Below are 23,450 nucleotides of genomic sequence, written 5' to 3' on the forward strand. Positions count from 1 at the left end.
GATATCTTATCAAAATAAACCATATGAAACTCCATGTTCATACAACTAGATTAAAATCAAACTGTGATACAGCCCTTTCAAGAGTTGTTATTCTAAATGTGCCATATAAATGACATTTGTATTATTTTATATTACACTGTGCTCCACAAATAAAAAAATAACCGCATATTGGTTTGGAACAACATAGCGATGAGTCAATTGGTGATAGAATTTGGGAAAACTGTTCAAAGCCTCTCTTATTTTACACTCTTTTTAATGTCACTGCTGTCTAGGAGAAACTATTGAGATATTACAAGTGAACCGAGGTCTGATGTGGGATTTGTCTATCTGATGTGATGCAACAGCCCTAAATAGTTTCACTCTTCTTTCTACATTTAACAATTTCACACCTCTTATGTATTCCTGGGCCTCATAAGTGCAGTTTTTATATTTATGTGTCGGTGTTTGATGGTGTGCAGCGTGGAAAAGCTGAAGAGAAAAACGCTGTTTCACACTGCCACATCGACTCAGAGCTGAGCAGATGACGCTGCCCTTCACACACTGAATCTGTCTTCCTCTGCCCATCAACCCTCGGGCTGTCTCACTCTCAAACAATCCCTCTGGACTGACGGAGCAGTTGGCATGTTGTTGCATTGTAGAGACTCGCTGGAGAGCTCCAATAGAGAATGACAGCAGATAGAGAAATGCTGTGACATCACACGAAATGTGTGAGACTGTGAAACCACATCAGTCGGCAATGAAAGGGAAAGTTGTGATTAAGGGATTAGTGCACCCGAAAATGTATTCTGCAATCGTTTATTCGCCGTTCGTTCCTCAGTTGGAAATTTTGAGTAATGTGCTGGGCGCTCTTCTATGAAATTGCAATGGATGGGTACTGCAGTTTTCAAGATTTAGAACTAGAGAGAGAGCATTGTTAAATTGTCGTAAGGGGGTTTATATAAGCTATTTGATCGTTTTAAAATATAAATTGTCGTAAAGGGGGGTTATATAAGCCATTTGATCGTTTTGAAATAAAAATTGTCATAAAGGGGGGTTATATAAGCCATTTGATTGTTTTGAAATATAGGTTATTATTTACTGATAGTCTTCCGATTAGCAGTGTTGTTTTATTTTCTTCGAGACTCTGTTGGAGGTTTTATCAGTTTTAGTTTTGTATTCCATTTTCAATGGTTTTATTTTATTTCATTTCATTTTATTTTATCAGTTTTCATATCTGGCTTAGGGTTAGGTTTTTTTGGTTTGGGTTGGATTGATTTTGTTATTTTCGTACGCACATGAGTTATTCTTGGCAGCATATGTTGAACCTGAACAACATAAACCAGTCTGATGTTGATCGGGTATATATAAAAATTCCCTTAATTTGACAAGCATTTGACACCAATTGAGGCACGTCTCGACAGTTTTGAGTTTGGTTAGAATGATTTTGGAAATATATCAAAACATTTTGATTAGTAATATGCCAAGCTTATTAATCCAACTTAATTTGACAACTTTAAAGGCCATTTTCTCAGTACTACCCTCAGATTCCTCCAACTACCCTCAGATCTCTACCAAAGATTTTTTATATCCTATACATAAATGCAAAGCTTATTTGCTCAGCTTTCGTATGATGTATACATATCAATAATAATAAAAAATAAATAAAATAAAAAATTGTGACTTATAACTTGTTTTGTGGTCTATGGTCATATATATCTGAAATGAAAAATGGCAGTTTGACATCATTTATTTGACTCAGATTATTTTAGAGCTAGTTTCATTCAGTTAACTTTCTATGATTAAGTGTGTAAATATGTTCAGCCAGACTGTGCTTTTTCTCTCAAGGCTGAATTTTCACCAGTAGTGATTTTTGACGCATTTATCATTTTTTGATTTAAAGGGCACCTATGATGAAAATCTACTTTTTGAAGCTGTTTGGACAGAACTGTGTGTAGATATAGTGTACACAGTCATATTGTGGTGATATAAAAACAATGTCTCTTTATTTAAAATTTCATTACGTTAAAATAAGATCTAAATCTCTCCCATATTAAGGGCAAACGGCAACGTGAAGAAGTGTAGTTTCCCCGCCCACTTTGATTGACAGCCGCGTATTAACATGTCTCCATAGTAATGTGTATAATCATATTAACAAAACAGGATGTGTGCAAAACAACTGGGATTAAAAGATTTGCTCAGCTAGCTGTGATCATCAATCATCATCAAATGTGATCAAGAATGAGTTTTTCAAGTTTAAAACACTTTTAAATCAGTGCATATTTGCAATGAATTACAGTGGTTGCCAGTGTGTGCATTAACTTTAAAACAACATTGTGTGTGACTCATCGTGGCCGAAAGGCTTGAATTAACTCAACAACAAATACATCGTATAATCATTGTGAAAGTTCTTAAAGTAGTATTTCCTCACATGAGATCTGCTTCTTTCATGTCTGTCACTGTGCTGTTTATCTGGCGCAGCAGAGGCGGAGATTGAGGCACACTCTGACAGGCACGTGGGAATGGTGGGCAGGGAGAACTAGCATTAAAGGCAACAAAAACTGGGGCTGCAGAGTGGCACAGTAGGTAGCACGTTCGCCTAACAGCAATGAGTGTATGTGTTTCCCAGTGATGGGTTGCAGCTGGAAGGGCATTCACTGCGTCAAACAAATGCTGGATAAGTTGCCAGTTCATTCCGCTGTAGCGACATAATAAAGGGACTAAGCCGCAAAGAAAGTGAAAGAATAAATGTATTGAGCTGAAAACTTAGACACATTCTGGAGACACAAAAGACTTATCTTCATTCATTCATTCATTCATTTTCTTTTGATAGTCCCTTTATTAGGCTATCAGGCCTTTATTAGGCCTTTATTCGCCACAGCGGAATGAACCGCCAATTTATCCAGCACGTTTTTACAAAGCGGATGCCATTCCAGCCAAAACCCATCTCAGGGAAACATCCATACACACTTATTCACACTCATACAATACGGACAATTTTTAGCTTACCCAGTTCACCTATACCGCATGTCTGTGGACTGTGGGGGAAACCGGAGCACCCAGAGGAAATCCACACGAACGCAGGGATAACATACAAACACCACACAGAAACTCCAACTGACTCAGCCGAGGCTTGAACCAGCGACCTTTTTGCTGTGAGGCGATAGCACTACTATTGCTCCACTGTATCGCCCAAAAAATTTATCTTAAATTTTGACAAAGGGGTAAAATAGGTGCCCTTTAATGTGTTATTATGTCTTTTTGTCATTTTGGAGATTGACAGTTAAACTCTTTTTTCACTTTTATTATACTGAGGAGATTTGCCATCCTCCTCGAAAGTAATGTTAAAGCATGTCATACAGGTTTGGAATAAAAGTGACCGAAATGTCTTTTTTTTTTTTTGGCTCAACTGTCCCTTTAAAGCCCTTTTAGCCCAGAGCATTTACTGAAACCAATGTCTGTTTACATGAGCTGTTTTTCTATGGGTAGCAGGTGTATTGCCTTCTACTGCTTTTGAAAGCATCTCCTTCCATACAGTTTAAAATGTATCCAGTGTTCTTTTGTTTTGTTGTTATATTAAATTTTAATGTTCGTACAAGATCCCAGTGCACAATTGTGTAGTTGTATGAACACCGGCTCTGCCCTACGGCAGGTATCTGCTATAACAGAAAAGCATATTTTCACCTGCAAAAATATTAAAGATATATCCCAATTTGGACAGTAAATATTTAGTTATTAACATAACATCATGTGCAAGATGTGACAGGAAAATTTAAAACTGTTCTAAATAAACTACTATCCAGGCATTTGGAGTTTTAAATTTTAATTGTAAAACAAAAAATAAAATGAAAACAAATACATTTTTGATGAACGTAATTCATCTGAGAAGCTTGCATTGCATTCCTTCTTCGAAAAAGCAACCTTACTGATTCAATTTTTCATCTTGTTTTGTTTCAAAAGCATGTGATTCAACATAACACTTTTTTCAGTTAATTGGTTTCTGTTCCTGTGATGCCATGCTGAATAGCAACCCTGAGTGTAAAAACTAATTCAGCTAAAATCCCACTGCTTTCTGCAGGTTAAACATCAAATGCATTTGGAGGGACGCTAAATGTAAGTTTACATAAATTCCAATTCAGTTCAGTATCAATGTCTGGCAAAGCAATAATTAGTTTTTTTATCAGTATTATTATTTTAAATCCCATCTATGTGTATTAGTAAGTTTAGTTTAACTAAAGTAAACTGTGGTAGGATTGATTGCTGTTATGTGGCTCAGTTTAATAAGCGTGATAAATATTACTGTCATCTGAACCTTGATGCACCAAACAAACACACTGAAAAGGTGGGCCTTCGTCCACTTCCAATCAGACTGTTAAGATTAAAGTTCTCTGAAATGCTGACTATTTTTGTTTGTTTTTGTTTTTAAAAGAAGTCTAATAGATGTCCAATAGACTTCTAAACATAGACGGCTTCTAGACATAGACGGCTTCTAAAACAAGGCTAATTTTGAGCCATCAGTGAACATCTAAAAGACATAGAAGAAAATCCCAATATCAGACTAGTCATCAAATACAAAAACTTGAACGAATACATATGTGAAGTCATATCATAATCTGTATTTGATGACTTTTCTAGTTTTAGAAGATGTGTCAGTCTTACTACAACATATACAGGTCATTTTTACACATTGTACATAAATCAGTCATCATATAAAAAAAAAAACTAGGGATAATTCTCATTGTATCTTCATTATATATGTTCATATATTCATTCAAGCACAAAATTATTCATACCCCTGGCAAATTATGACTTAATGTATTTTTATTATAACCAGCAAATTGATATTTTTTTGACTGAAAATGACATGGGTTTCCCAGCAAGCATTTATTGTCTAATAGATGTCTAATAGAGGTCTAGAGGTCTTTATTTAAACAAGGCTAAATTTGAGCTGTCATTGAACATCTAATAGACATAGAAGAAAATCCCAAAACTAGACGAGTCATCAAATAAAAAGAAAAAAATGTAATGACTACATATGTGAAGTCATATCATAATCTGTAGTTTTAACATTTGTCTCAGTCTTACTACAACATATACAAGTAATTTTTACACATTGTACATAAATCAATCATTGTAAAAAAAAAAATCTAGCAATAATTCTCACTATTTTGTCATTATATATGCTTTTATATACATTAAAGCACAAAATTATTCATACCCCTGCCAAATTCTGAGTCACTTTTATTATAACCAGCTAATTTTTATTTTTTGACTGAAAAGGACACCGGCTTCCCAGCAAGCATTTTTATCTAATAAATGTTTAATAGAGGTCTAAACATAGACGTAAAACAAGGCTAAATTTGAGCTGTTAGTGAACATCTAATAGATACAGAAGAAAAGCCTAAAACTAGACGAGTCATCACGTCGTGCTGATGAAGATTAAAAATGCTGATGAGAGGTTTATACTGACTGTAGGATTTATGTTGCATGTTGTTTTTGAACCCAAATAAGGACTAAATGTATGTTGTGTGTACTTTTTCTGTAATTGCTAACACATCTGAGAATTTAGGTGTCTATATGTGTTCATTTATGTTGCATTTATTTATTTTATATAATTGCAGATGTTACAGTAGGCTATATTGAACTATCATTGATCTACATCAATTAGTTATAATCAAATCTTGTTTATAGAATAACATCTACTGAAACATTGTCGTACACCACACCCACCAGGAAGGTACCATTAATACCCTTTGGGCAGTGGAAACGCAAGCCTAATAAAGGTGACCCATACCGACCCGTACTGTACTGTACCACTCAGTAGAAATGGGCCATTATGGAACATTATTGAAAGGTGACCGTTAATACTAGAGTATACTGTAGCATTCACTAACAAAAAGTTGTAAATCCTATAATATATACAGTATAATAAACTTTAATACAGTACGGTTCAAAAACACTATAGCATTTCTTCATGTGGAACTTGCAAATAACAGCATGCAGCCTGCCTACACCTATCATAAGGTACCCACTTCTAAAACCAAGGCATGTATGAAGGGTGAGCGATGTGTGTTATATTTCGTTAGCCCTGGAGGTTTTGACCTGAGTCTGCTATTACTGTTTTCACACACATGTAGAGCATGTAAAACTCTCAGCAGTCTATGTAACCCCTGACTGCAAAGCGAAAGGCTGGAGTGCTGGACAGCTGTATTTCCTCTATGCTGACAGCAGTGTCAGTGAGGTCAGGTTTCCCTCATTCTGCTTAAGGTCTTGTATCTAGCAGGAGCCCATCACACTGAGCGGGACATCAGTCTTTTATCCACGCTTTGACAGCTTCTCTTCTTTACCGGGTAAAAACTGTCAAGCATCAATCCCTGGACTCCCAAGCAGGAGGATGTGCGTGTGTCGTACTCACTCTACTATGACTCCATCTTTATTCACCTTTCACAGGGAAGACCCGACGAGAGAGAGGGAGAGAAGCACAATTTTAAAGAATGACATCAAAATAATGTAAAAAAAACAAACAAACATTAAATATCAATTATATATGAATAGCTATGTAAACAGGCTTACAGTATTCAAAAAATAGCATTTTCAGTCAGATTTAAAGATCTGTGGAACTTATACTTTTGACAACATTTTACTTATGCTTATAAAATTTCCAAAAGTGCAAAGGAAAAACATTCGTACTAAACATGCAAACATACACTTATTATCCATACACTTATTATTATTGTTGTTCATAGCAAAAGTGGTCTTGATTTTTGACCATGTCCACACGTACACAGATATTTTTAGAAACAAAACAACACCCCCCCAACCAATTGTACACAATTGGCATTAAGAAGGAACATACGTAGAAACGTTATCTGACTAACATCTTGCAGCTAAATGTGTCTGGAAAAATATTCAAAGGCTTTTATTTTCATAAACAGCGCGGATGTGAATGCACCTGAATGTTCTGATTGGCTAGAGTAGACGTCTCACGTCAACATGTCTAAGCGAGAACTCGCTCGTTCCAACAATTTTCCTTCTGCGCTCACATAGAGTAGCATTTCGACAAATTACTCGTAATGTTACAACAATTTCTGAAAAAAATATTCCAGAAAGATCTGTTTGTGTTTAAGGGGCTGATGATACTTTTATGCTGGCTTCACACCAAACAGGGAAGTATTTTCAAGAGTAAATTGCCTACAAGACAATGCCAATGTGAGAGTAAAGACATATTACCATGTCATGCTGCGAATGAGGCAGCAAACTTACAGAATTTCCATCATCTGCATTTGGTGTGAACCCAGTAATGTCAGGAAGGAGAAAACACATGCTGACGTGTCAACACAACCACACTCTACCAAGTTTCAGAAAATGTTATGCCTGGCTAGAGTTTTCAGAAAGTTTTGGATTCAGTCACATGATTCTCAGTTTTCATGTGGACAAACAGCAAACCTTATAGAAAAATGTGTGGTTTTTAAAAATACCCTTGTTGGTGTGGACAGGGCCTAAGGTGCCTAAAGTTAAAAACCAGGATTTTCTAGAAAAGTTACATCACCATCCTGCATTGTCCAATGACATTCCAAAGCAACTTATGTACTAATTAAAGGGATAGTGTACACAACAAGGAAATTTCCCTCTGTTTACCCACACTTATGTATTTATAAACGTATGAATTACTTTCTTCTACTGAAAACAAATTTAGATATTCTGAAGAAGGTTGGAAAAAAAGCAGCCATTTGCATCTAACAAAAATGAAAGTCAATGGCTGCTTTTCTTTAGCATTGTTCAGTTTATATTTATTTTGTGTTCAATAGAGAAAGAAGAGGGTGATACGGTGGCTCAGTGGTTAGCAGGTTGCTGGTTCAAGTCGCGACTGGTGTTTGCATGTTCTTCCCGTGTTCGTGTGGGTTTCAGGTGCTCCAGTTTCCCCCACAGTCCAAAGACATGCGGTATAGGTAAATTGAATGAACTAAATTGGCCATAGTGTGTGTGTGAATGAGTGTGCATGGAATGTTTCTCAGTGCTGGGTTGCAGTTGGAAGGGTATTCATTGTGTAAAGCATACTGGATAAGTTGGTGGTTCATTAAGCTGTGGTGACCCCTGATGAATAAAGGTACTAAGCCAAATTAAAATGAATGAATGGAAGAAATAAACTCAGCTAGGTTTGGAACAAGTGGAGGATGAGTAAATGTAGGTAGAATGAGTTTTTTTTAGGTGAACTATCCTTTTAAGATTTTCAAATGTATAAAGTTCATGGATATGAATGCACTAACACTGTTGCTGTATCGGTTGCATTGTTGGATGCATATTGTAAAGGGCAAATTCTTCTCCTAGTAGTGGAAGCTGTAAGGTTGTTAAATTCATAATTAAACTATTTTAACCTGTCCACATATCTATTTTTAGGTATAAATTAGTTGTGTATAATGAGATAATGCATTCATTATCACCAATTAAATCTCAGATCTCTGTAGAAAATACAACCTTTATATCAAACTGTTCACTTGCATAAAGACTAAACATGATTTCTACCAGCCACAAAGTGTTTTGTATGGCTGCCAGCGTAAAAATTTAAATTCAATTGACATTTACAAACCAAACGCTTCAGCTATAAAGAATGTCAATCACACTTTTGCTGTTGTTTATGCTTTTATGAAATTGCCAATTTTCCTTTTCAGCCTATGGCATATTAATCATCGGTGCAGTTCAGTGTATGCTGAAGTATTTCAGTGTTTGATTTTGCCACTTTGTTGCATTTACGGTTCTTTGCCCTCAAATAAGGGACAGTTTCCTACAATACAGAGTGGTTGTCAGTCTAACGTGTGAGTGTGTGTCGGTGGTCCTCTATGTCTGGAGGTTGTTTTGATCACAGCTGGAGTGGAAATAGAGGAATGGATTTGGTTTCGTTTTCTGTGAAGTTCTCCACTCTTTGCATCCAGATAAAGTTCACACACTATAAAGTGCTTCCCACCTCTTCTGATCTGTGTAATGGCCCATCTCCTTATCCCTCTGTCATTTGAGTTTCCATTTACACTTTCTCGCCTTCTCTCCTTCATCTCTCCGCCTTTAGTCTGTCCTACTGTCTCATTGTCCATCTCTCCTATTCCCTCTTTTTCCTGTTTATTCAGTCCTATTCTTTAGTTCTCTATTCCTTTCTGTCTCTCTTCTGTCATTTTGAGTTCCATCACATGTTCATTGGCTCTTGGCCGATAGAGCTTTCGGGCTCTGAGATTAAGTGGCTGTCTGGCCTAATCTGAGTTGTGCAGCAAGCTATGAAGTTCAGGTTGAAGCAATGGCCAGCCTTTTCCAAAGAGATAAGAGGCAGACGGAAGATTGGAAGTGCGGGATGTGGTATTTGACCTATAAACAGAAATGATAACCAGCTAGGACACAAAAATATCTTGAGTCCCTTCATGGACGTGATTCAGTATTTTTGTTGCAACATCTTGAGTTAACGCACTAGTTCTATTGGTCTCTTGGACCAAACTTTTTTGTAGTAATCTTTTAGTGGTTGAACATCGCTGGATTAAATTGTATCCATAAACATTTAGACTAAATGTTTATGGATACAATTTAATCAAGTGACGTTCAATATTTTCACAGATAATTGGAAAACACATAAAAATATTTTTGTGCATATAATCCTGGAGTAGCATATAGTTTTTTTCATCCCATTAAGTAACAAAATAAATGTAATGAATATAAACGATAAATTAATACTTCTGTTGATGCACTTAGCAGCTATATTAAATTCTAGTTGAGACCTGTCAGAAGTCTGGCGTGAGGTGGGAACTCAGATTATCGTTCATCCAAATACAAATGGAATGATTTATCCATTAGATTTTACAGTTACATTTAACCTCAGTCTGACTTTAAGCTACTGCTAAGCTCACAACTGACACAATTCTTGTAGACCTCCACAGCAAACAACAACTAGCAAACAAAAGTAACTTTTTAACAAACCCAAGTATTACTTGCATTGCTTTCATTCATTAAACTTTGGTGTTTGTTGGCATTTGTAGTCGTAGAGCACTAGCTTTTATAGCAATCGTGTCCAAACACACTGGCTATATCTGAAATCGCCACCATACCATTTAATAGTGCGCTATTTGAGGGAGCAGCCATTTCTAGTGGTGTCCGAAACCAGAGTGAACATTCTAAAGTGCACTCAATCAATCCCAAAATGCACCACAATAACAAGTGTACACACCATATACAGTACACTAAACAGCAAGATAAAACCAACAATCCACTGTCAGAGTTTTCATGCTATATGTCTGACCACAAAAAAAAAAACACAAGATAGACAAGAAATATGCACTTACCAGCCACTTTATTGGGTCTGATGAGTCTTTGTTTCTGCTGCGACATTTGAATTTCATGGTCAGAATTTGGCATCAACAACATGAAAGCATAGATACATCCTGCCTTGTATTAACGGTTCAGACTGGTAATGTTGGTGTAATGGTGTGTGGGATTATTTCTTAGCAAACTTTGGGCCCGTTAGTACCAATTAAACATCATTTCAACGCCACAGCCTACCTGAGTATTGTTGCTGACCATATTCATTCCTTTATGACTAATGTGTACCCATCTTCTGATGGCTACTTCCAGCAGGATAACGTGCCATGTCATAAAGCGTGAATCATCTTAAACTGGTTTCTTGAACATGACAATGAGTTCCCTGAACTTAGACGGCCTCCATAGTCACCAGAACTCAATCCAATAGAGCACCTTTGGGATGTGGTGGAATGGGATATTTTCATCACGGATGTGCAGCCAACTTGGATTTCCAGTATTTTGTTAAATCTTGTTGAAACTATGGAAGATTAAGGCAGTTCTGAAGGCAAAAGGGGGTCCAACCCGGTACTAGTAAGCTGTACCAAATAAAGTGGGCAGTGAGTGTAGTTTGAAGGTAATATAGAAGGTAAACATACCTGAACTAACTAATCAAAGTCTCTAGACCAGGGGTCACTGACCCTGTTCCTTGTGAGCTACCAACCGGCATAATTTAGCTCCAGCCCTGATCAAACACACTTGAACTAATTAATTGAGGCCTGAATCAGCACTTGATAATTAAATAGAGGTGTGTTTGGTCAGGGTTTCAACTGAAATCTGCGGGAAGGTAACTCCAGGAAGTTCCCATCTCAGGAAGCTAAAGATGTGAGGGTCCACAATGAAGCAGTCCTGTGTGATCCGGCAGTTCTGGTTGGATTGCAAGTAACTTTGTTTTAAGAACTGCAGGGAGATTCTAAATCAAAACGATCCAGAGCCATTTTCACAGCCGTGATTTCCCATTTCAGCAATGTAAGCAGATGGTAGCGGGAGGATTGTTTACACGATAATTCCCCTCTTATTGGTAAAGTTGTATTCCAGAAAGTTTGTAGATTTGATGTTGATCTTTAAGCTGTCTCGTTTGAGCACTGTGCTGATAGGCTCAAGTTAATATTATATTAGAGTATAAAATATAAAAGCAAGAATGCAAGGAGCGAAATGGTAGGCTGAAGCGTCCGAACAGTGGCAAAGCGGAAAGTGATTAAATTTTTTTTTAAGAGAGACATACAAATTGTGCAGGGCAGGGGGGTCTTGAGGTCCAGAAACTTCTAAGCCAGTGGGTGCTGGATGGACCTAATATCTGCTGGACATTTTCCTTACAGGATTAAGGCTGGACACCCCTACCTTATAAACACAAAACAAACATGTTTTCCAGTAATGGATTTGAATAGTTTACGTCTGCAGAATCATTCTTCACATCTTGCTTGTTGAGGGCAGAGAGTGCAATTTTCCATCTTATAGTGAACATGTATATTTCCCAGGCAGAAACCTGCTGGTATAGGAGGAAATTACAGAAGCCTTACCCTACTTTACTACATGTGTGTTATCGGCCACCTGCACAAACAGGAAATGAAGCATACCGAAGATACAACCTCTATTATGGCATCACAGATGAGCATTTATTCAGTGAAGGAGACACACACACATGCTTGATTTCCACCATAAAAAAATCAGACTTCCTGTTCCTATCAGCATAATTGCCATGGAATTCTGATAACCTGCTGTAGAGCAAGATGGGATTAATTAGAGCGAAGCAGAGACTCGTTTGTTACTGTTATACTTTCATTTTCCTGCTCATTTACCTTCGTTCACCCACAGTAGGAAGACTGGCATTCTGTCAAGCATCAGCACTCGATCACTCAGACCAGGACTCAACATGAACGTCCAGAGAGAGACGGAAAGGATTTATGCACTAAGCTCATGTTCAACTACAGCCAAATCTTCTGGGAATCACAACGTAAAGGCCAGTGTTTCATGCTCAGATTACTTTGGGGATTCTTCTAAACAATGATCGCAGTGCTTGAGAAAGTCTGGCTTGAGTTAAGCTTTAGTTTTCTGGTTTGAGGGAAGGTGTATCTGCTGTTTTGGCCTCAAGTAGTCTCAGTTTTCTTTTTCCTCCAGCTTCCCTAATGGTGCCTGAGTGCAACAAATCATCATTAATTGGTTACAAGCCTCAGAGTTGGTAAACAGCCGTCATGCAGGCTAAATATTCATCTGCCTCTCATTCGCTTCGCATTTAGGGAAAAGTATAAAGAATGCGCCTGTCAAAGTGCCCTGCAGGAGAGAAAGGCTGTTTTCAACTGCCACCTGAAGGCTGTTGTAAACAGTAGGCATTCAAATAAGGATGCATCTAAGATAATCTTGTGTCTGTCCTTTGTGGAAAAAGATGTTGCAAAGTGCATCACGACAAAGCTTTTATAAATATATGAACATCAACTTCAATACAAGCATAATCAATTTTAAAAGTCAGCAGTATAAATCAGACAGCTTGAATAGGCTTGTTTTTAAGTATGTTTTGGCATGAAGGTTATTTCAAAAAGTAGATATAGGGTTTATTCGGATTTGAAAAGTTTGGTTAGATTAAAACAAATTGTTTCATGATTGCTGTGTTAATCAGGATAATTTAAAAAAGTGTGAACCCTGAACCCAGCCAAATAAACCAAACTGTTTTTAGATGTCTTTGGTCTGTGTTTAGTTTATATTTCAGTTGCCCTATTCAATGGTTTTTGACTAAAACAGGAACGCAACATGGACCAGAGACATCTGAACAAATCAGAAATATGACAGGACTTTGCAAGATCCAACCATAAAAAGGACAAAATCTTCAAATATTTTAAATTTTAGTTTATATATATATATATATATATATATATATATATATATATATATATATATATATATATATATATATATATATATATATATTAAATATAGTCTATTACAATATTATATATATATATATAGCACTGTCACCTCACAGCAAAATGGTTGCTGGTTTGAGTCCTGGCTGGGCCAGTTATCATTTTTGTGTGGAGTTTGCATGTTCGTGGTGTGACTTTACTCCGGGTGCTCCAGTCTAAAGACATGCACTACATGTGAATTGAATAAAACTAAATTGTCCGTAGTGTATAAATGTTTGTGTGGCTGAGTGTGTATGGGTGTTTTCCAGTACTGGGTTTAAGGTGGAAAGACATCTAATGTGTAAAACATATGCAGGAATAGATGGTGGTTCATTCCGCTGTGGTGACCTCTGAAATAAAGATTAAGCCAAAGTAAAATGAATGAATAGTCACTTGTTGCCCATACAATTTGGTGTGCTTTTCCATGCAGCAGATTTTTGACAGGGAAAACTATTTTGACTTATATTTTATAAACCATTTATGTTATCAATGCACTCATATTTAAATCTTTTTACAGTAAATTTGTGTTCAAAAAGTAGCAGAACAACATCTTCATCCTCTTAAACATTGTTATTAGCAATCATGATATTTACTTGTGGATGTGTGCTTCTTGTTCTGAGTAATCAGCTAATGCATTGAGGAATGTGTTTAAAATCATAGCAGTCTGGAGTTTAATGAGAGAATTCATTCATTCTACAAAAAACAGCTGACATCAATGGTCTTTTATGAAGGAGGAAGGTTAGCGATGTGTCACGCATTGTTATAAAATGTATTTCTTTCTGAATTGTGATGTAAAATAGGTTGTTCTGAGCATTGTTTTGAAGAACAATGTAATTTAAGTAAAAGGTTGATAGGAGAAGGGGAGTCTTATAAACAAGTGCTGCAAATAGTTTGATTCTCATCTAAAATAATCTCAAATGGCAATAAAATCCTGGAACATGTAAAAAAAATACAAGTAGTCCGGATTTATAATGGTTGAAAGAATAGTAATGACAAAAATCCAGCCAAAAATCCCCTCCAGACAGATAAAAGATGATCTAAAATGACGTGTAAGAATCATAAGAGTCAGAAGACATTTGAGGGAAAATCACTTGTAAGCAAGATGCCCCGTAAGCAAGTTTGTCCTGTTAAACAAACATGAATCAATTCAAACTTGCCAAGGACCACATTAATTGTCCCAAAGACAAACATGGACTGATGAGAGTAAATGGAGTGTTCATCGACAGTATGTCAGATGAGCCCCAGCAATCAAATATTAAGTTTCATTTCACTGTGAAATGTGCTTGCTCAAAAATCATGATTTGGGGATGTTTTTCAGACTTTGGTGTTAGAACAAAATAATTGATGAGATTATGTTTCTCTGTGCTGAAGAGAAATGCCCATGTAATGTGTATTTCAATAAGGCACTGACCCCAAACTCACAAGCAGTCAAGCAACAAATTGGTTTCAGGCAAAAAGTATTGAGGTGATGGAGTGGCCAACTCAATCCTCTAACCTCAATCCAGTTGAGAACTTCTGAGGTGACATAAAAAATGAGATTTTTGAAGCTAAACCCAAAATAGTTGGACATATTTCTAAGTCCAGAAGTTGGTTGACTTGATGACACAGCAGTTATCAGCAACAATGGCTATGAAACAAAATATTAGTTCTGTAATTTGATCTGTCTTTTGGGATTTTAATTTAAAGAGAAAATATTGATACTTTAATCTTTTTAAAGATTAATAATTTTACTAATAGAAATACCCACAAAATTGAATGAGTATCATTTCCACTATATATGTATATAAAATATTTGCACTTTACTAAATGTTGTGCATGCACGTATGTGTGTACAGAATAAAGAACAAAACTCTTCAAAAATTAAATGTTTTACCAAAAACGTTGATCTCCTTGTCAGAAATATTAAAAACAATGTCTTTACCAGATGTTTTGTTTGGGGTCCAAAACTGTCAGCAGAGTATTTTCTGAGTATTTTCTGTACTAACTAAAAGTCCTATTTTAGTTTGAGAGATTGACAGAATACGTTTTGAAACAGCAGAATACAGAAGACATATGATGAGAAAAACTAAATGTGCAGGGCTTATTGGAGGTTCTAAAGCTGCATCCAAAGTAATTGTTCTCTCATCATTCATTCATTCAATTTCTTTTTGGTTTAGCCCCTTTATTAATTTGGGGTCGCCACAGCGGAATAAACCGCCAGCATATGTTTTACGCAGCGGATGCCCTTTCAACTGCAACCTGTCACTGGGAAACATCCATACACACTCATTTACACACATACACTACGGACAATTTAGCTTACCCAATTCACCTACACCACATGTCTTTGGACTGTGGGAGAAACTGGAGCACCCAAAGGAACCCACACAAACAAAGGGAGAACATGCAAACTCCACACAGAAACACCAACTGACCCAGCTGATACTCGAACTAGTGATCTTCTTGCTGTGAGGTGAACGTGCTATTCACTGGGCCACCGTGCAGCCTGTAATTGTTTTCTTCTATATAGTATTTGGTAAACAGTATAACCAATTGTATACCCAAATTTATTACATCCCAAAAAAATAGGCCAGACCTTTTACTTCCACCAAGTACTGACCTACTGAGCCAGTGCTCCTGCCAAGATTTATGTGCACAATCATTGAACACTTTACTATCCCAGATATGTTACATCTAAATTTCATTCCTACTTGCTACAGTATATTTATAAAGTATACTTTCAACAGTTCATTCAGATGTAGAACCCATTCAGTTAATGCAATCTGAAGCTTGCCTGAACAGCATGAACTCACTTTACAAATGCAAAATTCTAAAACACCTGCCTCTCAATGTCACCTATGGCAATAAAAACCTTGATATAGACGCTAAAAGCCAATCGTCTCTTGAATCCATTCAATCATAAGATTAAAGAACAATAGAAAGCATTGCTAGAGCAAAAGTTTTATAAAAAACTTTAAAGATATGATAAAAATGACATAAATGACAAATTATATAAAGGATTATAGGAGCCCAATGCTAAGGAGGCATTAAATATATTAGAGGTGCCAATCCCATACTGCATTGTATAGAGGAAGAGAACTATTCTAGTGGTAAAATTACTATAAAATAATATAAAATGCACTTTTCTCATTCTTTAACTTGTGTGTGCTATGTTGTACTATGCTTAAAGTATCGCTCCTCTCGCCTGTAATGAACTCAATGGTGAGTTGAGTCTCCACCTCACTTCCTGAGCGAATCATGAATGTTTTTTTTATATGGCGCATTGAGCTCATGCCTACGTAAAGCGTTTCAAATCAATCACTAATGGCTTCCATTTCAGTTCGGATGCTGTCATCGAAGACAGCTGACTATGTAGGCAGTGAAGCAGCTCAATAGGTTTTGGAACAGAGCTAATGTTTCAGTAAATTCATTAGTGAGATTTATTTTTGTAGATATGAACTCGGTGTACCCAAAGAAAAAAAAAAAGAAGACATTACATTGATGTTTAGTTCAAGATTCATATTCATAAACTTGTTCTGCAGTCTCCAGTGCTGCATTTGTTCAATAGCTTTGTCCTGAGTACCAACAAATAAAAGAAAAACTTTTTTTTTTTCATGCTTATGCAGTCACAGGAGTGATGCTTAAAACCACGAGGCCTGGGGCTCATGTAAATGTTTCAGCAAAATATGAGGAGAAAAGAAATGTTTGAATTGCAGGAAAAAAGCTCTCTTTTATGTTACTTTTTTCTTTGTTGTTGTAATAAATTGGTTAGGCTTATCAATTTCATTGCCCTAGGTAAGCTATAATTATCAGAATAAACATGAACAAAGACATGAATTTGAGGTGTATATAAACATAAATCAAAAATATAATGAGAAAATAAGTTTTTGCTTTCATCAAATAACAGCAGCCCAACTGTTATTTTGAAGTAAGTTGCATTTTAGTAATTGAGGCACGTTGATTCAAGGCCACTATGATTCATTCTGCGAGTTCAGTTGATTATTTGTCAACATATTTTTATAACTGACAACTCTATAATTTGTGAAATGATATTTTTAGGTAGTTTTGTTTTTATTAGACAGGACGTTATGATGACAAGAAGTGAAGTTAACAAGAGAGAGGGGGAGTATATTGGAAAAGATCCTTGAACATGGACTTGAACTTAGGATGCCTGCAGCTCTGTTGCTCTATGTTGGCGCACTGACCACAAGTCTGTCGGCACTGACATTTGTGATTTTCTATCTTTTTATTTTTTTATCAATTTCATCGATGAACTTGTAAGAGTCACATGTAATGTAAAAAATAAGTTGTTATCGACGCCAAAAGCTGTGCAAATCTATCTGACTTAGTGGTAGGGCTGGGCGATATGGCAAAAATGCAAACTTGATAATTAATTTCCGTATTGAGCGATAACGATATATATTTCGCTATATGTTGTCAATTCTTCCAGATTTAAAAGTGGACCCCAACAATGACTGAAGCCACAAAAATTAGAGGGTCCATTAAATGGCATAACATAAATTTGGCCGATAAATTTTCAATGGCCGAAAATTCGATACATCTCTAATATGATAATGAGCCTTTCTTGGTCAAAACACTGTTACATGCAGTGAAACTGGACCCCTCCGATCATACACACATTTCAGTAGAAGACATGTCAGGTGAGAGGTAGCGTAGGAAAATAGAAAATAAGATGTATTGGGGAAAAATCAGGTAGAAAAGGCCCTACCAGACTGTCATTTAAAGTAGGGCAATATCAACACACTTTGTGATTCCGATTGTTGCACATTTCTGCTGTGTAATTGGCTCTTGGATCAATATAGAGTAAAACAGTCCAGAACTTATCATTGTTATTGACAAATTTTATCGCGGTTCGATATATTTTAAATGCAAAGATGACATTGTTTGCGATATCTTTGTTATGGCAACTTGACATTACAGAGACAACAAAACCTGATTGCCATATGAACATTTTAAATGTGTCATGAATATTTTTCTGAACACTTTTTTCAATGAAACTGAAATTGACATTAAATAGAATTGTATTATATTTATTCAAGAACTTTACATATTTCTGGCATTAGCAACATTGCAGATAATACTGACCCCATGGAAACTTGCCACAGTTTACTTTAACAAAGATTTGAAACGCTGATTTGTGAGTACAGTTTCGGAGAGGATTTAGCTTTTGTCTGCAATAATATGTACACAAAGGAGCACAGATTTCTCCAATCAGCTATGTTTAACAACAGATGGCTGCAGTTTGTTCGTTATTGAGACTGGGTTTTGATAAAGCTTTGCTTGCCAGACGTTGCCTTATCCTTCCACTTGTATTATATAATACAGAGCAGACCTCAGCTCAGATGGATGGCAGGCCAATAAAAAGCATTCATATGTTATACTGATGCTCCTTAAACTATCATCCATTACCAAACCGAGTTCAGATGAATTAACCTGAGCTCTGGACCATGTGTTTCACGTCAAGGTCTATTATACAGACATCACTTTGTGTTCTTTCCCTCCATCTGTCTTTGTCTGTCTTGACTCTCCGCCTTCATTCAGTCACTGCATAATTTATATTTTCTTCATAATAACTCTGTTCCTGCAGGGTTAAACATTAAATCAGTGTTGCAAGAAATAGAGAGATGGGTGAACAAGAAGTGTGGTCTCAGCACGAAGACTGGAAAGTTCACTTTGTTCTTTCAATCACTGTGCAAGCTATTTCATCAGCTTTATTTATTCATTTATTTATTATTTATTTAATTTTTTCTTAGTCATTTGGATCCATTTGTCAAATCATTACTAATATAAGCAAACTAAATCTATTCATATTTTTAAAAAAATCCTACATAATAACACATGCATAAGTATAATACATGCATATAATATTGAAATAAAAATAGTTACTCTTTGGTGGAGTTACTCAATATTTGGTCCCGTTATATTAAGTGGCCTTAACTAATATGTACTTACACAGGATTTAATAGTTTGTTACAATGTACTTATTGTGTAAATACATGTGTTTACTGTGTACTTATGCTTGATTAAATACCTGTATGTAATTACATCTGTAATTAACTTTTGTAATTACATTTGTAAATAAACTGTTGTCCATCCCTTACACCTTAACCCACCCTTAAACCTACCCATGCCACCAAACCTGTTCATAACCTAACCTCTATCCCAACTTAAGTGTTCTCAAATACATTATAAACACAGTAAGTACATTGTATTTATTTATTTTTTTATGTAAGTACATAGTAGTTAAGGACACTTAAAATAAAGTAGGACCCAATATTTAAATGCAATACTTTCAAAAGTAATTTTCCCCAACACTGCCTATTACCATTAAATTTACATTTTAAAATACTGAATATTACTATCTTGCAAAATATAATCATTGCAAAGACTAAATGAATTGGTTATTAAACATTAGTTATTAATCTATTATGTTTTAAAAAAATTATTAAACAGCACTTGGAAAATAATTTGAATCACTTATTATTACATAAATTAAATAATAACTTGGTGCTGTCTTTAAACCCTTGACTTAACCTTGAACCTGAACTTAATTTGCAGTTATACAACACAACACTTTTTTCTTGTATGTCTGTTCCATCTAGGAAACATTTGCTTTATTGACGACACAGTTGTTCTCCCAACATTCAGCAGCATCTTTCAACCCTTGGCCATTATAGTGCCATGATTGAGAACATTGTGCTCAACAGTGGCCCGTATTTCATCAGAAACATGTCTATATGTTCTTTGGTTTTGCCCCTCCACTCTTTCAGTATTCATCTTCCCTATACTTCTGTTCTTGGTTGCTGACCTTGCTTCTTTCCTTGTTGTTCTTTTATTGTCTGAAACTCTTAACACTGTTGTGCTGTCTGCAGGCTTGCCTATACAATTTTCATGACATGTACATTCTATGATATTAAGACAACTGGTTGATCAATTTAAGATTCTCTTGAAGGTATGGTTCACCCAAAAATATATTTTTTCCATAATTTACTCCTCCTCAAGAGTATATGACTTTCTTCAGTCTGAGGGACACAGTTTGAGACGTTTTAATTTTGACCCTGGCTCTTTCATGCTGTATAATTTTTTGGATGGTGGTTTTTATTCTGAAGCTCCCAAAAAGCATATAAATGCATGTTTAAACTATAAATTAATGTTCAAAATTCAAGTTAGGTATACAAATTTTACAGAAATGTATAGGCAGCTTGGTGGCACAGTGGATAGCACAATCGCCTCACAGCAAGAAGGTTGCTGGTTCTAGCCCCGGCTGGGTTAATTGGCATTTCTGTGAGGAGTTTGCGTTTAAGTTGGATAAGTTGGTGGTTCATTCTGCTGTGGCATCCCCAGATTAATAAAGGAACTAAGCCGAAAAAAAATGAATGAATGAATGATTGTACACTATAGAAAATATGCTTGACATATTGAAACTACTAGCTTGACTGTTTTGCAATCAGTGATTTATGAAATTAATCAATGGCTGGATGTTTTGGGGGCTAAAATTATAAGATTACAACTATTTCGATCATCATGACATAAAGATGGAAAATGTAGGAAACATAATTGTATGTAATCAGCCACACAAAATAATTAAAAAAGCATTTACCATTTCTTCATTCTGTTTTCATGAGAATGATAAATTGCTTTCATGATATGCAGACATGGCTACACGATAAACAAGTAGTTTCTGAAATGAGAATTACAGTCGCTTTGGTGCCTTTCTCATCCTTAATGTGCAGTACTCAAACAGCAAAACACAATGTTTTACCTGCCAAAGCCTGTAACTTATTCAAAGTCCTTCATCTCTTAAAAGTATTTATGACAATTAATATTATTGCCATAAAAATAAAACATCCTAATGGCATTGTTCACAAACAAGACACAGAAAAAGCATTTCATGAATATAAGTAACAGTATATTACAGTATTTATCATATATAAATACACATTAGATACACATTCATATACTAGGGGTCACAAAAACTGATATTGAAAAGAAATATAAATATGGACACAAAAGCAAAAATGCTAAATTAATGTAGAAAGATGACGCAGGCAAAGACAACATGAGGAATTGTAATGAAGTGTGTTTGGGTCACTCATGTACACTCTCAGAAATAAAGGTACATGAGCTGTCACTGGAGTGGTACCTTTTCAAAAGGTACAAATTTGTACCTATAAGGTCCTTATTAATATTTCAAGAGTGCATTTTAGTATCTAAAAAGTACAAAAGTGTTCCACTTAAATTTTTAAGGTACTAATATATACTTTTGAGGTACCAATATGGACCCTTCAAGTACAAATAGGTACCTTTTGAAAAGCCTTAAATCATTGATTGATCTACATTCTCTTCATTACTGTAGTGAAAGTCATGATTTGCCTGCACAATTCACAAGAATGGAGAGAGGTTTCGAAAATATGCTTGACATCCAGATAGCAATTTGCATTTACTGACAAACAACTAATAAAAAGATGATTTGAGGGAAACACTATTACACAGAGAACTAAACAATACACTTTGAGCAACATGTTCAACACAACTTGTTCAAAACAAGAAACTTCTTTTATGATGGCTAGATGATGTGAAGACTAAACAGTAGTTGATCTGATCTAAAAAATGCACCAAAGCCACTCCAAAAAAAATGTGTACTCACTTACAGTATCCGGCTGCATACTTGCACATGCAAGCTGAGACACATGCACTCAATAGAGCTAGTAACGACACTATGAGGGGTAGGGTTAGGGGCCGAGGTTAGGTTGTGTGTGTTAAAAGCATTGCATGCAGTCTCAGCTTGCATGTGTGCCTCGTCTGCATCTCTGTAAGATGTAATACTTAATAATCCCCCATATTAATACAATTCTCAATGTACCGGCACATTTAATCGATACAAGACACATTTACAAATGAATCAAAAATGGAAAATAATAGGAAATGGGATTGATAATTTATAACTAATTCTACCATTTTGCATCATGTGACTAATGCAGTGAACAAATGCCTGGATGTTTGCTGGGTTGAGACTATTCAACAGAAAAAAAAGTCCAATATATTTTTATCATCATGACATGCACAATAGGAGTCAATTTTATATAATAAATTGCAAGAACATTACAAAGCATTCACAATTTGTTCAAATAAATGAGAAATTGCTTTTAATGATGTGCACAAGTGACTCAATAGAGGTTGAACAGGATTTCAATCCTCCTGAAAAAGGTACCAAAAGCAACTGATAAAACCTGTAGATATTAAATTTGTTCATTCACACATTGACAATTGTCAGTGTATTTCCTTGACAGAGGAAAAAGAAATGAAAACATTTCATCATTATTTTTTTATACATGCTAGTTTCACCACAGAAAAAATCATTTATTTTAATAACCTTGTTAAAAAGCTAATTATTTGTCAAAACAGAGACCTATTCATTCTTTCATTTTGTGATTAAACCTTCTTGTGTGATTTAATTGAATCAAATAAAAGTTTACTGATCACAAGCTGTTTATTATTATTATGTGCTTTTGGCTTTAAATCCTTATTTCTAGACCCCAACAACAACAGTAGGCATGGGTCGGTATAAGATTCTGACGGTATGATAACCTTGGATAAAAATATCACAGTTTGATGGTATTGAGATCACTGCTTTAAAATAAGTTCTTTGTCTGGGTAAAAACTAACACTTTTTCCTCCTTTGAACATTATATGTATTATTTTGAGAAACATTTATAATATTTAACAGTAAACATGTCAGGCTAAATAATTTCAATGAATAATTGACTTCTGCTGTCTTCATTAGTTTATAAAACATAGATTTCTTTACTATTTAAAGTGGCATCATTGGATATATTTTCTGCTGAAGATGCTGTTGTCCTAATTATGGGATGTAGATCTCTGCTCTGTCGACTTTTGATGTTGAAAATTCAGATCCACAGTTTAACAAAGCGACTTTTATTGACATTTTAGTAGTTTGAAGTAATATAATATATAAAAATAATATAGAGAGAAATAAGTTTGTAAAATAACAGAAAATGTACTGGTAGTTTAATACATGGTTTTTGTTCTGTAATTACCAACACCTACCCTGACAATACATCACTTTAAACTATTTAAAATGTTAATAAACCTAACTTTTATTTAACTTTTTAAGCTTAAAAGTTGCCTGATGATAGATCAAGATCCCATAATGCAATTCAAATGTTAAATAAACAGGGGAAAATAAACAATATATAAAAAACAGGAGTCACAAAATATGGAATACTA

The 23,450-nt window shown here is 35.4% G+C and overlaps 1 long non-coding RNA gene across 4 annotated transcripts in view; it reads left to right on the plus strand.

Moving 5' to 3' along the window:
- Window positions 1-23,450, plus strand: part of LOC141378581 (uncharacterized) — a 101,233-nt gene that overhangs the window by 10,719 nt on the left and 67,064 nt on the right. The gene's annotated exons all lie outside the window — the stretch shown is intronic.

This window comes from Danio rerio, chromosome 17 (genome assembly GCF_049306965.1).
Source record: "Danio rerio strain Tuebingen ecotype United States chromosome 17, GRCz12tu, whole genome shotgun sequence".
NCBI classification, from domain to species: domain Eukaryota; kingdom Metazoa; phylum Chordata; class Actinopteri; order Cypriniformes; family Danionidae; genus Danio; species Danio rerio.